Below are 13741 nucleotides of genomic sequence, written 5' to 3' on the forward strand. Positions count from 1 at the left end.
AACGCCTTTGTGGTTTGAGGGGAGGCTGTAGGACGACTGTGAAAGAGAAATTCCACAGCATTGGTTCAGGGTCTCTTCCCTGGGACTGTGCAGAGTGGGAGTGTACTGCAAATAAATTGGCTGGGCAAGAAATGAAGGTTGACTGGATGCAGTTCCCATATGAGGAGGTGAAGCCCTAACAATACAGGGCTGAAAGATCATCTGCTGACTGTATAGAAAGGGATGGCTCATGGGGGTGGTGCTGCTGCAGGGGACCCAGGGGCCTGACTCTGGAGTGGAGGGAAATAGGAGCCACACATGTGCCTGGGTGAAGGGTCCAGCTTCTTTCCCTGGACCGTGACCGAGGGGAACTGTATTCTGTCAGCATGGTGGATGTATAATATCACTACCCTTGTTTTGAATAGGGGGTCTGAGGCTACTAGTAGGAGGAGATGCCTGTTTTTTCTGTTTTCCTGCTTTAATTCCATTTTAAAACTTTTTCAAAGTGCCTCTGTACAAATAATCCTCTTGAGAAGAAGTTCACTAAAGTGTAAGATACCAGTCCCTAAGCGTATGTTGCATAAATGCTTCTGGGGATGAATTAGTGTGGAAATTCTTGTTTGAAAATACTTTTAAGCTTCATCTCAGTGAATTAAAGATGTTCTTTTTCTAAAATAAAAAAGAATGAATAGAAGAAGCATAAAATTGCTACAAATGTAACCTTGCAGCTCCAAAAAGTGCTTTTAAGCATCTTTTGTCTCTGTATAAAGGTCTCTAGCTTACTTAAAGCGTCAGTGCTGTGCTTAAGCTCTGGGAATATGAGACTAATAATTAAGGTTAAAAGCCTGGCAGTCTTGGTAGCACTGTGTAGATGTAAAAAGAAGCTGGGACTTGAATCTTGAGACGAAGTGATAGAAAACATTAACTCTACCCCCTTTCCATCTCTCTTGTCCAAGCTAAAGTGGGACAGTTTTCCTTCCAGCATCTGGCTACTCCTTTTCAGTCTGCCAGTTTGGTTGGAGAGCCTCCTCCTCTCCAAAGGGAAGCGAGTGGGGAGAGGCTGGAAGACAGTACCTAGAGCTGGGGGGCAGCACTCCTGACAGAGAAATTGCCCTGGGTCCTTGCCACCAGGATGGGTCCTCTACAGCTACTCCAATTCATCACTTGCAAAAAAAAAAAAAGGACTAGCATAGCAAATAAACCGCGCAGCTTCATTTCTCGGATGTTGTTAAGCCAAAACACTTGCAAAAACCCATCCTGTGGGACAAGCACCCATTCAAATAATGAGCTAAATTGCTTATGGGTATTATTTCTCATCTCAAGGGGCTTGGCCCACTTCAATCTGTTTCTACAGGCACAAGGTGGAAGTACCTGCAAATAGTATAATTTCATGGCAAAAAAATCAATGCTCTTTGACACTCAGGCTTTTTTTTCTTCCCAAAGAGCCTGTTATTTTAAAAACACCTGCGATATAGTAGATTGTTTGTACCTTTAAAAGGTCATCAGGAGGACTTGTTAGCAACATGTCCTGGTGTGAAAAAGGAGAGAAAGCAAGTAATAGATGGCTCTCTCTGGAGTACTGTTGGATATCTGAAGGAGCTTAACACTGTAAGATGTTAGGTTTGGGTTCAAATTTGTGACATTTGATCTCAAGCCAATGCAGAAATTAAGCTCAAGGGATCGAAGGCAAAATTTTGTAGGTACAGTGTAGGTCAAAAATTATTTTCACGTGCTGAATTATTCAGAAGCTGGCTTGACTGTTGTTAAGTTTCTCGTGCCCACTAGATGTCACCAACGTATGCTGTTCCAATTAACACAACTTCTATCGTTGCTTAAGAGGCTTGGGTTAGCTGGAAGATTTGTTAAAATTTGTGGTGGTGGAGGGGTTGGTGTTCATTGATAAACGGGCAGGTAGCAGATGAAACCATGGCAGGCAGAGGGGTATTGCGTGGAATAAAAGCAATAGGTTATTTCTTTGTGTAAGGAAGTGACCCTCCTCCTGTGATTAGACTCTGCCACGTGCTTTGCAAACTCCTCCATCTCTTCCCTAATTCTTCCCCAATTCTTCCTCAGGACATTTACCAATTAACGTAATGAAAAGTGTGATTTCCTGCACACTCCTGATCATCCAGAACTGGCTGAGGCAGCACATGTAGATCGTTACTGATTTTCACCTTTGCTATATACAGGATTGGGTAGTGATGTTAACTAGCTGCAGCAGCGAACGGGGAGCAAGCTTCAAAGTTTAAGCAGAGAAGTATGCAGTGCAGACTGGGTCTCCTAAAGAGTGAAGCTCTAGTCTTGGGCAAGTTCCTTGAGCCTTAGCTGCATCCTCCAGAGATTAAGAATGGCTTGAGGAGATGCTGTGAGGTTTAATTATCTCAATTTTCGAATTAGTTTCCCTTGGACTTAAAGAGAACCAGGATTATGCTTAAGGGTAGTAAAAGGCTTTTAAATATGGACAGGAATATTAAATCCTAAGTATTTTTATTTGAAGAACCAAAAAGAAAGAGGAAAATGGCAGAATTACCCTCTTTCACGTAAATTTCTTTTGGTGAAGACTTTCTCTTACTTTAGCGAAGGAGAAAGAGGTCATCTTGCCGAAGCCCCCATCCGGAACACAGGTTTACTTCAACTTCTTTTATATGACTTTGGGAGCAAGGCTCAAGGAGGAGACTTTAAATACAGTTTATAGGAGAAAAGAACTTAGCAAGGGTCTTTTTGAGGAAACCGAGTGCTCAAACCACTTACTTTTTCTCAGTGCCTTCATCTCCTGGCCTAACTAGTTCAGATCAGGTCTGTCTCCTAACCTTTGGCTCCTCTTGAAGCAAACATACCTTTTCTTTACTTCTTTTCCATTCTGCCAACAGAAAATTATCTAATGTTACTATTGTGTTGCAAAACTCATCCAGCTGTACAGGCTGCTTATCAGCACTTATTATGCCTTGCAGGTACGCTGTATGTCCTGGCTCCTCTCAAAGAGGCATTTTTTTTCTCTCTCTCGATTGCTCGTGCTTTTCACTCCTTTGAGGGTTTCTGCAAGGCTTTCAGATTTGCTTCATTTTGTGGAGATATTCAAGAAAATGGATTCTTAGTCCATATCCTTATTTCTAGAAGGAAGAAGATGCAAGTGCTGCTGTTAGACCACGGTCCTAGTACATCTTAGATTTTTTCCTATGCTGAAGTTTCACATGGGTTGACAGAGAAAACCGAGTACTGGCCAGTACAGTAGCTCACGTGATTATTCTTTTGTGTTTTGCATACCACTGTGACCTTCGTGTGTCCTTAGAGGCAGGCTGTGGTGCCTCTGGCAGCACTTTTCTCTTGCCCATAAATAGCGAGCCAGCAATTACAGAAAGCCATGGTAATTTGCATTGGTAATATAGGCTTGGTATATAATTCCACAGCCACCCAAGAGAATAAGCTTTAATGACTTCCTGCAACCATCTCATCTTTTATTATCACTTCTGTAAATACACTCTACGTTGTTTCTGTGATTAGTTAATTCTTACACATGGAAGTTGCATGCCTTGTGTCATTTTTTGTATGGTTCTCAAGAGCAGATTGATCAGGTGCTCTTAGGAGCACATCTGCCACCAGCAGCCGGCGTTGCAGTTTACACAGTGCTGATGAGCGATACAGTAACAGTTGAAAAAGGCCAGTTTTCTCAAAGTGTAATTCTTCTCTATGTATGCAGCACTGTCATTGCCAATTTTTGCCAGAACTGGTCTCCACTGCATATGCCTCTGTGCCTGTGTGCACTAACACTCTATTTCAGTAAGTATTCTGGGGGCATATGTCACTGACACCCAAAGTTCATCGTATTCCTGCACATTCACTGTGCCTTATGTTGCTTTTTGAGGTGTCTGTAGAAAACTCGCTCTGTCTTTTGGTGTAAAAGCATGTGAGGATGATAGCTTCATTTTAAGCCTTTTAAAGCAGAGAAGTCCCTTCTCGGGAGGATGTTCCAGCTCCTTTTCTCTGTACAAGAACATGGAGATGAGCATGGGCTGACAAGGCTGAACAAAAATGCTCCTGCAGAGTTCGCCATGCCTGCATGCCTCTACATTAGTTGTATCTTATTTTCAGTCTTTCTCCTAACAATATTATTTATATAACCTTCAGGTTGTCTCTCAAATTTCAGTACTGCTCCTTGAGCCCTGTCAAATGCTTTCTGCAGCCTTTCATTCTGATCTGTCCTTGTCCTCTCAGGACGCTGTCAATAGATACTTTGCCCTGTATTCCTTCAGGAATCTGCGATAGTTTAACTTTGGGTGTCAGTGACATATGCCCCCAGAATACTTACTGAAATAGAGTGTTAGTGCACACAGGCACAGAGGCATATGCAGTGGAGACCAGTTCTGGCAAAAATTGGCAATGACGATACTGCATACATAGAGAAGAATTACACTTTGAGAAAACTGGCCTTTTTCAACTGTTACTGTATGGCTCATCAGCACTGTGTAAACTGCAACGTTGGCTGCTTGGTCTACCTGTCCCATTAAAGATATCTGAGGATTAATTTTGTGTACTTTTTTTTACTACTGTACATTCTCTAAATCAAATCCAGAACTAAGCACTGTTTTTTTAAAAAATAAATAAATCTGTTATTAGCTCTTTGTTCCCAGATATAACAAATTTTTCTTTTGAGCTGCGATTTTTTTTTTGTTTTTTTTTTCAATTCAAAATCAAATATTTCCCGTAGTAGAGATTAGATCCTTCATATCATTCTCAGTCTTTCTGTTTTTTCCTCTAAATTCTATTTTTTTCAGAACCTGGGCTCATCTGGATGTAATTCGCTTCTTGTGAAAGAGTTAATCTGGATCTTTCAGCTCTTGCAGACAAGGTCCCCCCATAGAAGCCTGCCCTGCCACCTGTGCTGCCTCCTGTTATACAGCATCAGTGCATTTGCTGGGTGGTCCTCACTACGCATGGTTCCAAACGTGCAAAATTATAAATTTTCTTCCAATGTTTTCCAAATGCTGGAGATATTCATGCTTCCATGTCTTCTGCGCTTTTTTTCTTTCACAATTCCTAGCAACTGGCTTTGTGAGGAGTCTTCTGAAGTTGTCTGCTCTGTGGTAACTCTGTTTTTCAGTTTCATTTTTCACAGGCTCTTCTCATTGAGTGTTTTCATTCTCTGGAGCCAACAGCTTGACAACCTTTCCCATGGAAAAGCCTGTCCCTTTAGCCGTCTGGTCTCACCATGAATCTCTGATACATGATTAAGGAATCTGTCACATCTGACTTAATTTAGTCACAAATACATAGCTGTAAAACATTAAAAGGGCTTTTCTGTTACTGAACTTCCATCAGTTTCCTTTCTTTTGGAAGAGAGTATTTCCGAAACTTGTTTCTGCCGGTGTCACAGTGCCGCTATGTTTGTGTAAAAACAATTCTTGTATTGTTTAGTTAAAGCCAGTGGTGTACAAAATAGTTAGGAGTGCAGTGTGTGTGCACTAGAGGAAAATGGTTTAATAGGTTACAGAGCTGTACAATGGGGAGAATGGATTCAGCAGCATGTGACTAACTGCATAAGATGAAGACCATAAAAAGAAATACAGCTTGTCTACAGGGCTTCTTTGTAAGTTACAGCAATTTCTGTGTTGTAATAGAGAACCGGAGAGAAACATACTGTGAACCCGTAGCTATGAGCAGTCAGTGAGCAGTGTGAGGCTGGAGTGCCCTTAATGGGGACCCTTGGAGGGCTGCTGGCAGCTAACGTGAGAAGGTGTGGAAGGATCAGCTGTCTCCACAGATGTGACAGGAGAAAGAAATGACATGAAGGAGGAATACTCATTACCCAAAGGCTGACAAAGTGCTGAAATCTGAGAAATGCTGTTTGCTTGTCAAATGAACAAAAGCAACACTGTGCGTTTTTTATTAAGTTTGTTTTTAACAAGAACCTTTGTTCAGATGAAACTGGTACTCCTACTTGCTGCCTTGCAATAGTATTCATGATAGCTTCAAAAGCCTGTATCTTCTGTCAGGTGCACAGAATCTAAATAGTGGTGGTGCATTTTCACAACAGGGAATCATTAGATATTAATGGAATTAATTTGTTTAAGGACTACTAGGGCTGGCAACTGTCACCGTGATTGACATTTGATTGCCATCTCTTTGGGAAAATGCAGTTTATTCATCTCGGAGGAAGGGAGAAAATTATAGAATTTGATTTTCTTCAGGTGCAAATAAATAAAAAGATCAAATTAAACTCCACGGCTGACAGAAACATTATAGAGACCTGTAACACCTTCTTCTGCCTCCCTTTATCTCTGTGGCTGTCAGCGTGATGGGAAACATCTTATTTAAATGATCATGAGATTCGTATTCTCTTTCCAGTGATTCTGCAATATATTTATTGCTATCTTCTAAAATGTTCACCTTTTCCTGTAGAATGATTTCAGACGCTGTGCTTTTTGACTGACTACCTAAGGACTTAAAGAATCACCACTTTTTACTGACAGGCTTGAAAGGCAAAGATTCCCAAGCCAGGTTAGGCCAGCTGTCCTCAACAGGCCCCTGTTCTGTCCCCATGATAAAAGACCTTACACTAAAAAAACCGAGAAAGGTTCTTCCCAAGCCTCCTCTGCCAGAGGCCAGCTAGTGCTCTACAGGGGGAACATGAGTGCTGTTAAACGGAGTAGGCTGACCAGCTGATGCAAGCATTGTGCTTAATGTATTGATGGTTTTACTTTGTTAAAAGGGGAATCTTGCTGTCTAATGATATAACGTGTGCCTTCTGCCACCCAAAGCTGATTGAAATGAGGTCAAGAGGCAAAATTAGAATCTTCCCTGCTCCAGGTAAAACTCTGACCCTGAAAAGGGCGCTAAGAAGCAGCAAATATTTCACTGACTTTCATGGTGCATGACGAAGGCCGATGTAAGAAACCACCTATGGGTGTTTTCCTATTGTAAAAAAAAACAACTTTGGGCACATTTGTTTTCTAAACCACCTGGTAATATTATTTCAACGTGACGAAGCAGAAGAGTATTGAAGGACACCCCTTTATTTTAAGAAAAGTGATTTTAAGAACTCAATTAGCCAGAGGTGAGAGGTATTACTAGAAATACTGCAGTCAAGCTTGAGGAGGAGAGACTGACTCCTTCCGCTCCTTCAGCCCCTGGATAAAAGAAACCTCTGGGTTCATGTCACATTGAGTCTGCAGGAGCTTGTGCCAGTCACAGGAAAAGGCAGGCGGTGGCCTCGCTGCCAACACTGACCGCTGTGCTGAGCCCACCATTGATAGACCAATGGATGGGGACATTGAAAACGGGACTGGCAACAGGGTTGTCGTTTCAGGCAGTGACTGGGGAGGGGGGAGCTGAGCCGCTCCCAGGGCCGCCCCTGACTTGTCCCTGGCAGCTTGCAGAGAAGGGAGAATAGATTTGGGTGCTCGGATGTCCAGACGCCTGCCCCTGAGTGGGGAGCCCTGGACTCCAGCCTGCCCCCATTTCATCCCTAGCAAACCCACCTGTACTCTTGCATCACGAAACCTGACGCGGAGCCCCAGCAGGGCTGCAGCAGGCTGCCAGGGCCAGGGGCAGGCTCAGCCCTGCGCTGATGGAGGGCCGTCTCACCCACTTTGTGCCAAAGACAGCCCGTGGCTTGCAAAGCACTTGTCCCCGCTGCCACACAGCTAATAAAGGTGAGTTTTCCAAGACTCAGATTTCATCACTAGCTGGAGCTTGAAAGGTCTTGCTGAATACAGTAGGAACTAATACGAGCGTTAACTGTGGGGTAAATTTGTGGTCCCTGAAACAGGCTGGTGCTTTTCTCCTGTGCTTCCAGCTGAGCCAAACCGTGGGACAGCACCCCTGCATAACACTGTGCAATTCTTCCGCTGCTGGAAAGGTAATTTTTGTTTGTTTGTTTTACTATTGCCATTCAGTGTAAATACAAATGCTTTCACACAGATTTCTTTGCAGCACAAATTTTCTTTCTAGTCAGTGTGAAGTAATCTAGCAACAGCAGGGTCCAGCTGAGGGGAAGGTGCTGCAAAGTAGTAATTAATTAATCTAATTGAAATGAGGTTGGGCTTCACGGCCCATGGATCTGTTGGTGATAGGCAGGGCTGACACAGCTGATGATTATGTTGCTCAGGGTGTGCTGTGTTCAGCTTGAGAGTGAAGGTATGCATGCCAGTCTTGCTGGGCTGTGGCGCTCATCTCTAGTACTCTGTAAGTCCTTGTGTCTGTGCACATTGAGAGGTTTTCTGTGCTTCACTGAAGCTGGTGGGATTTACTGAGATGGAGTTCCAGTCTCCCATGCATCCCAGGGGAAGGTATGAGGGCAGTTGGGCAACTCCCCCAGTGTTCCCCTGCTGAGGTTTTTTGTGACTTTGTTTTTCTGCTGATTGTTTTAGGCTCCCAAAGCCTGAATTCAATCCTCTGGATATAAAAGTCCTCAAGAGGGTGTGTATGTTTGTGAGTATTTATACATGCACATGAAGCTGTGTGTCAGTATGTGTAAACACACGCCATGTCCACAGCTTTTTTTTAATCACCCAAAGTTCTGAAAGGTCTTCTGCTACAATAGTGCAATGGATGAAAAATACCGTATTTGCATGTGAAGTATCAAGTAATATCTTCTGAGCTGGGCATCTCATCAAAGGGTAAGGTAACTTACTGAATTTTTTCTCCTTTCCTAAGAGTAAGTTATTTCCTATGATAGAAACAGTTACTGTTTATGGTTTGGTGTTTTGCCTCTTTAGACATGCTATAAACTCAAACATTAAGAAGGTGACATTTCTAGAGAGAGAGGAAGGCAGGACAGGGGATGAAAGAGGAGTGAATAGCAATTGCTGGCTCGTTTGTGAGCGCAGAAGGAGATGGGGAGATGGAGCCAAAATGGTAGCGCTTGTATCTGCTTGAGTGGGCTTCAGGCTGGTGCCTGGATCCACGTGTGCTCTGTATTGAACTGCGGCTCGTTTGTGAGCGCAGAAGGAGATGGTGCACTTTAGCCAAAATGGTAGCGCTTGTATCTGCTTGAGTGGGCTTCAGGCTGGTGCCTGGATCCACGTGTGCTCTGTATTGAACTGCACTGGCTTCAGCTGATAGCTGCAGGGATCTAATGGCAGAGTCTGTTGTGTGAGCACAATAGAAAAACGTGTGTTAAAGCTCTTGTTTCTGTTCATTTCACCTTTCCTAGCTCAGGACTCTGTACCAGTGGCAGATGTACGAGTCTTGACAAAAACGTTGTTGTAGACTAAGCCTTTAAATCACATGTGCTTTCTGTGAGGTGGGACTGGCAACCATCCAGCCCTTTTTGGGGTCATGTCAACATGTTTGTATGTCGTGTAGGAGGATGAATCTCAGTGGGATTGCTTAGGCGTTATTGAAATGCAAATATTGAATTATAATTATGTTAACAAGCACAAAAATGCAATAGATGCTATTTTACTTGAAATTAGAGTTCAACAGAGCTCCTCTCCTCAGCATATGCATCACACAACTGCTATAGCAGTACCAGTCTTCCTGTGGAGAGAAGAGGGAAAATGAATATTCAAAAACCGTTTTAGTTAAGCTGATGCTACTGTGGATTCTGTTCTTTCTCTCTGGCTTATTCTTTGAAATGCAAATTTTTTAAAAAGCGGGGAGATCAAGAGATGACAATCAATCTTTTTCTTCAGGGTAGGAGGAACTTTAAAAAAATAATTTTTTTTTAAACCTCTGTTCTCTTTAAGAATTTTTTTAATGGAAACACTGATCATATTTGTGGGGGAAGGGTGTAGAGAAGTGTGCATGTATCTGGAAACAAATCAATTGAACTAGGATCAGAGTAAGGCTTACTAGCTACAGGAGAACATCTAGTCTTTCCTCTACCGCCTCCATGACTGCTCAAAGTTACTTTTCTTTTGAGAAACTCCAGCCAGCTGCTCAAATATGTCATGTTGTTGTCAGCCTAAATAAGTGCACTTACAATCTTGAGTTCAGCCTTTCCGCTATTCCTTCCCTCTGTGTTGCTGACCCTAGTAGGGGGACAAATGTCTAGTAAAAAGTAGCGGTTTCTGCTCAGTGCCGTCTTTCCCCGTTGGGCCTGTCAGCAGTGGAGGGGGAGCCCAAACCTGGGTGCAGGGAGCCCTGCCAGGGTGCGTGGCCAGGGCAGCTTCACGCAGTCGGGCTGTCTGGGCACTGCCATGTGCTCTGCCTGGCGTGGGGTCACGCTGCGAAGACAGCATGGGCAAGCGCTTGGGTGTTTGCTGGCAGAGTGACCATGCGTGGCCTCTCCTCCTCTGGTGCTGCGCTTGCCCTCTCTGCGCCGCTTGCCTGTGGATGGTGTGGATAGCTGGTGAGTACAGGCCAGCATTTCTCCAGTATTTTTTGTCAGCCTCCTAAATGCATGTTTTCTTCATTTTTAAACTAGATTTCGTGTATACCATCTCTTCTGCTCCTGGCTGCGCTGTGTTCATGCGGTTCACCTGGCCTTGCTCTTTGGTATCCCGTGGTGAATAACCTTGCTTCATCACAGGAGATGCTCAACTGTTAGCAACTTCTCTCAGCTTGTTGGTTTCAAAATGACTTGTGGTCACTTCTAGGAAGGCATTTAAGGAAAATGCATGCATGATGTTTTTGCTTCTTTCTCTGATGAATACAAATATTTATTGTTGCTAAAAAGGAAAGTGGTAGGTGTCTGAAATGGAAAGGGACATTTGCTGAACTCTTTGTTTGATTTGTCTTTCATAATCCTGGGATGCTTTACTAAGAAGAAATAAATAAGAAAACTTGGTCCTTTGTCTCTTTCTGTCTGATTAGTTTACACTTATCAATGAATGTTGTTTAAAACTGCCTGATATCTGTTCTTACCTATAAAAATACACTAAACAGGATGAAGTCTATTTTCTTGTCATCCCAGAGATGCCAGGAGATGTCCATAAGATTTATATAAAACATAATAATTGCACTTATTTGTACTGAGCTAATCAGTATTAGGACTAATCCATCAGCTTTCAGTAATGTATTCAACAAAGGGACTCCAATTTGTCACAATCTGTCTTCCTGAAGTACAAAAAATGTGCAAGAGTTTTCTTTTATAATATATAGAAAATAAGGTCCAAAATGGTGGTTAAAAGGGTCCGTTTTGTCATTGTCTGGCCTAGCATTGCCTAGAGTATTGCGATAGATTCATTAGTCACTAACAATGTCTGAGACCCTCTGTCTTGAAAATAGATTCTCCGTTTATGGGAAAAAAAATGGCCACATTGGATGTGTGTGTGTGGGAAGGCTGCATTTGTCAGAGTTGCTGCTGGTTCTAGGCATTGGGGAACAAGTTACCTTCCTACCCAAGGCCAGCCTGATGTAAAGCAAAATGTTCCTTAAAGTATTTCACAGCAGCTTCATAGTGTGATAACATTGGTACTGGCAAGCAAGTATATATGCTGCTGCATAGTCTACTGTCAGTGAAAAGGAGAGAGCAGGAGTGTGAGGAGAGATGTGTATCTTCAGGTATTATGTCCGGCACTACAGCGATGTTCTCTGAAGTGCTGTAGATCCAAGGGAACGTAATGAACGGTGTTAGCAACTTGGGAGAATAAGCTTCTTCAAACAAGACAGCCAAACTTCATTGCAGGGGAATACAAACCCAATGGGCCTTAAATCTTTTCCCCAAAAATGTATTAGTGAGGAGGAAGAAAGAACAGCTAGGGAATTAGATGGCTATTTTCTGGTGTGCATATAGGCCACAAGTCTTGTTTATCCAATGTGAGCTGAACCATACTGTTTTGCTACAACATAAAGCGGAGTCATAAAACTGGGGTTCCAGCGTGGCCACGTGACCTTGGTCAGGTTATATACTAGTTCCTCTAAAGCATGGCTTTACAGAAAGGAAAGGATTTGGGAAGGCAAATGGAGACTTTGCTCTTGTGAAGAAGTTTCTATTTCCAAAATGCCCCTTTCTACAGCACCCAGAAGAAACCCTAAAAGAGGTGGCTGGAGTGTCCATCCATCTGCTGCGTGTGCAGACCCAGTAAGTGGGGGCAACGTGCTGAGGTATTTAGCTGCAAGTACCATGTTGGCCTTAGCTGCAATCATCCATCCACTCAGCCACCGAAAGGACACTTCTGCTTCTGGATTTGGCAGAGCCTGTATCTGTCTCTTGCTCCCCCGAAGCAGGGGACTGAAGGCTTTGTCCCTGCCTGTCCTGTGGTTTCCCTCCTGCCGCTTCCACTGGCCAGAAGGATTTTCTGAAATACCACAAAAGCACCGTGGAGTTTCCTTCTTCTCTCTGTGTTTCTGCTGTGTTTCTGACTTCTCCACCTTTCTTCCCCTAACGGCAAGGTCCATTTAGACGTAAGCACAGCCTAGGTATTGCACCACAGAAATCAAACCAAGAGCATCTCCAATACTTGTAGGCAAAAGCCAACACAGAACTGGTAAACTGTTAATGATAGAAAGCAGAATTCTTGTTCTGTCATTAAAACTCTGATTAAGGATTTCAGTCCAAATCTCTTTGGGCAATTACACAGAGATTTGCTTCATTCAGCCCATTGCCCAGGACCTCCGGGCATGCACCAACAGCCAATTTGTACTCTGTGCCAATTAGCATGCTGAAGTTTATCCTGTTAGAGATGCAGCCTGCCACTGGAGGAACACGATGACTCTCCACATCTATTTAACAGTGACACAAGAGGAACCCAGGGTACTGGGTTCATCTGCTTCCGGGTTTATCTGCCATCCATCGCTTGTCTTAAACTTGTTTGAGAGATAATCTATATTTTATTGCCCACGGTGGGGGGCCTATAGTGAGCTAAGCTTCTTAAAGGTACATTAAAAAAAAAAAAAAGGAAAATAATAACAGGAACTGCTGTTGGGAAATAGGTGTGAAGACAACTATCTCCTCATAAAAGTGAAGAGGTGTAGGACTGAAGTTTAAGCTAGGAGTGTGTGGTTGCAGTCACTTTTCCATGGATTATACGTTCTCACAGCTATGGCTGCTGCGTTGCTGCTCTCCTGCTTGTTGCTGCCAGGAAGACTGCGTGTGCTAAATTTGGGTTTTGCAGCAGCGAGGGCCATCTCTTGGCCTCCAGAGCTGATTATTGTAAGCATCAAATTCATATATAGGTACAGGGAAATTTAAGAGGTGACAACTTTTAACTAATTTACTCATCTAGGTTACTGGAGATTTGAGGTCTTTGTTTTGCATATTCTTTTGTTACACTGGGAGAATGTGCCTTGCATCACAGCCAGTATCTTTCTATGAATGTTTGGTGTGTGTGGGTTCCCTTACAAAAGAAAACTATTGTTCTCTGCACGGTAACAACCTAGAAGAAAGTGACTTTCCTTAAAAATTCGTTTCTGCCTTGACGTGCGCAGAGCAAGAGGAAACATTTTTCCTCAGGGAGCTGAGAGTGTTAAGTCTCGAGCACAGCGGGGCTGTGTTCTGATGAGATTTAAATGCTGTTATAGTACAGTGCCACTGTGACTATACTAAAGTAGCTGCTACAAAGCTGTATTTAATGCCCAATTATGTAAGGTATAACTAAATGTTTCAAGCCATTACAAAGTTCCTGTAGGACTTCTAAACTCTCCAAAATATACAAGTGTTGTTAAAATCTTAAAGAACTAATATTCTGGGATTTGTGGGTTTTGTGGTGTGGTGGTTTTTTGGTCGGTGTTTAAGAGGAGTTAGTCTCCTGTGAATTTCTACTTGTATTACAGCAGAGAAGGAACCCAAAGTTTCTTGTCAGTACTTTGCAATGCCATTAGTTTCCCTTTAAGACCCCATTTAAAAGCCTATGGGCATTCTAGCAGCAGTTGTACAATG

This window comes from Aptenodytes forsteri, unplaced genomic scaffold (assembly GCF_000699145.1).
Source record: "Aptenodytes forsteri isolate BGI_AS27 unplaced genomic scaffold, ASM69914v1 Scaffold132, whole genome shotgun sequence".
NCBI lineage: Eukaryota > Metazoa > Chordata > Aves > Sphenisciformes > Spheniscidae > Aptenodytes > Aptenodytes forsteri.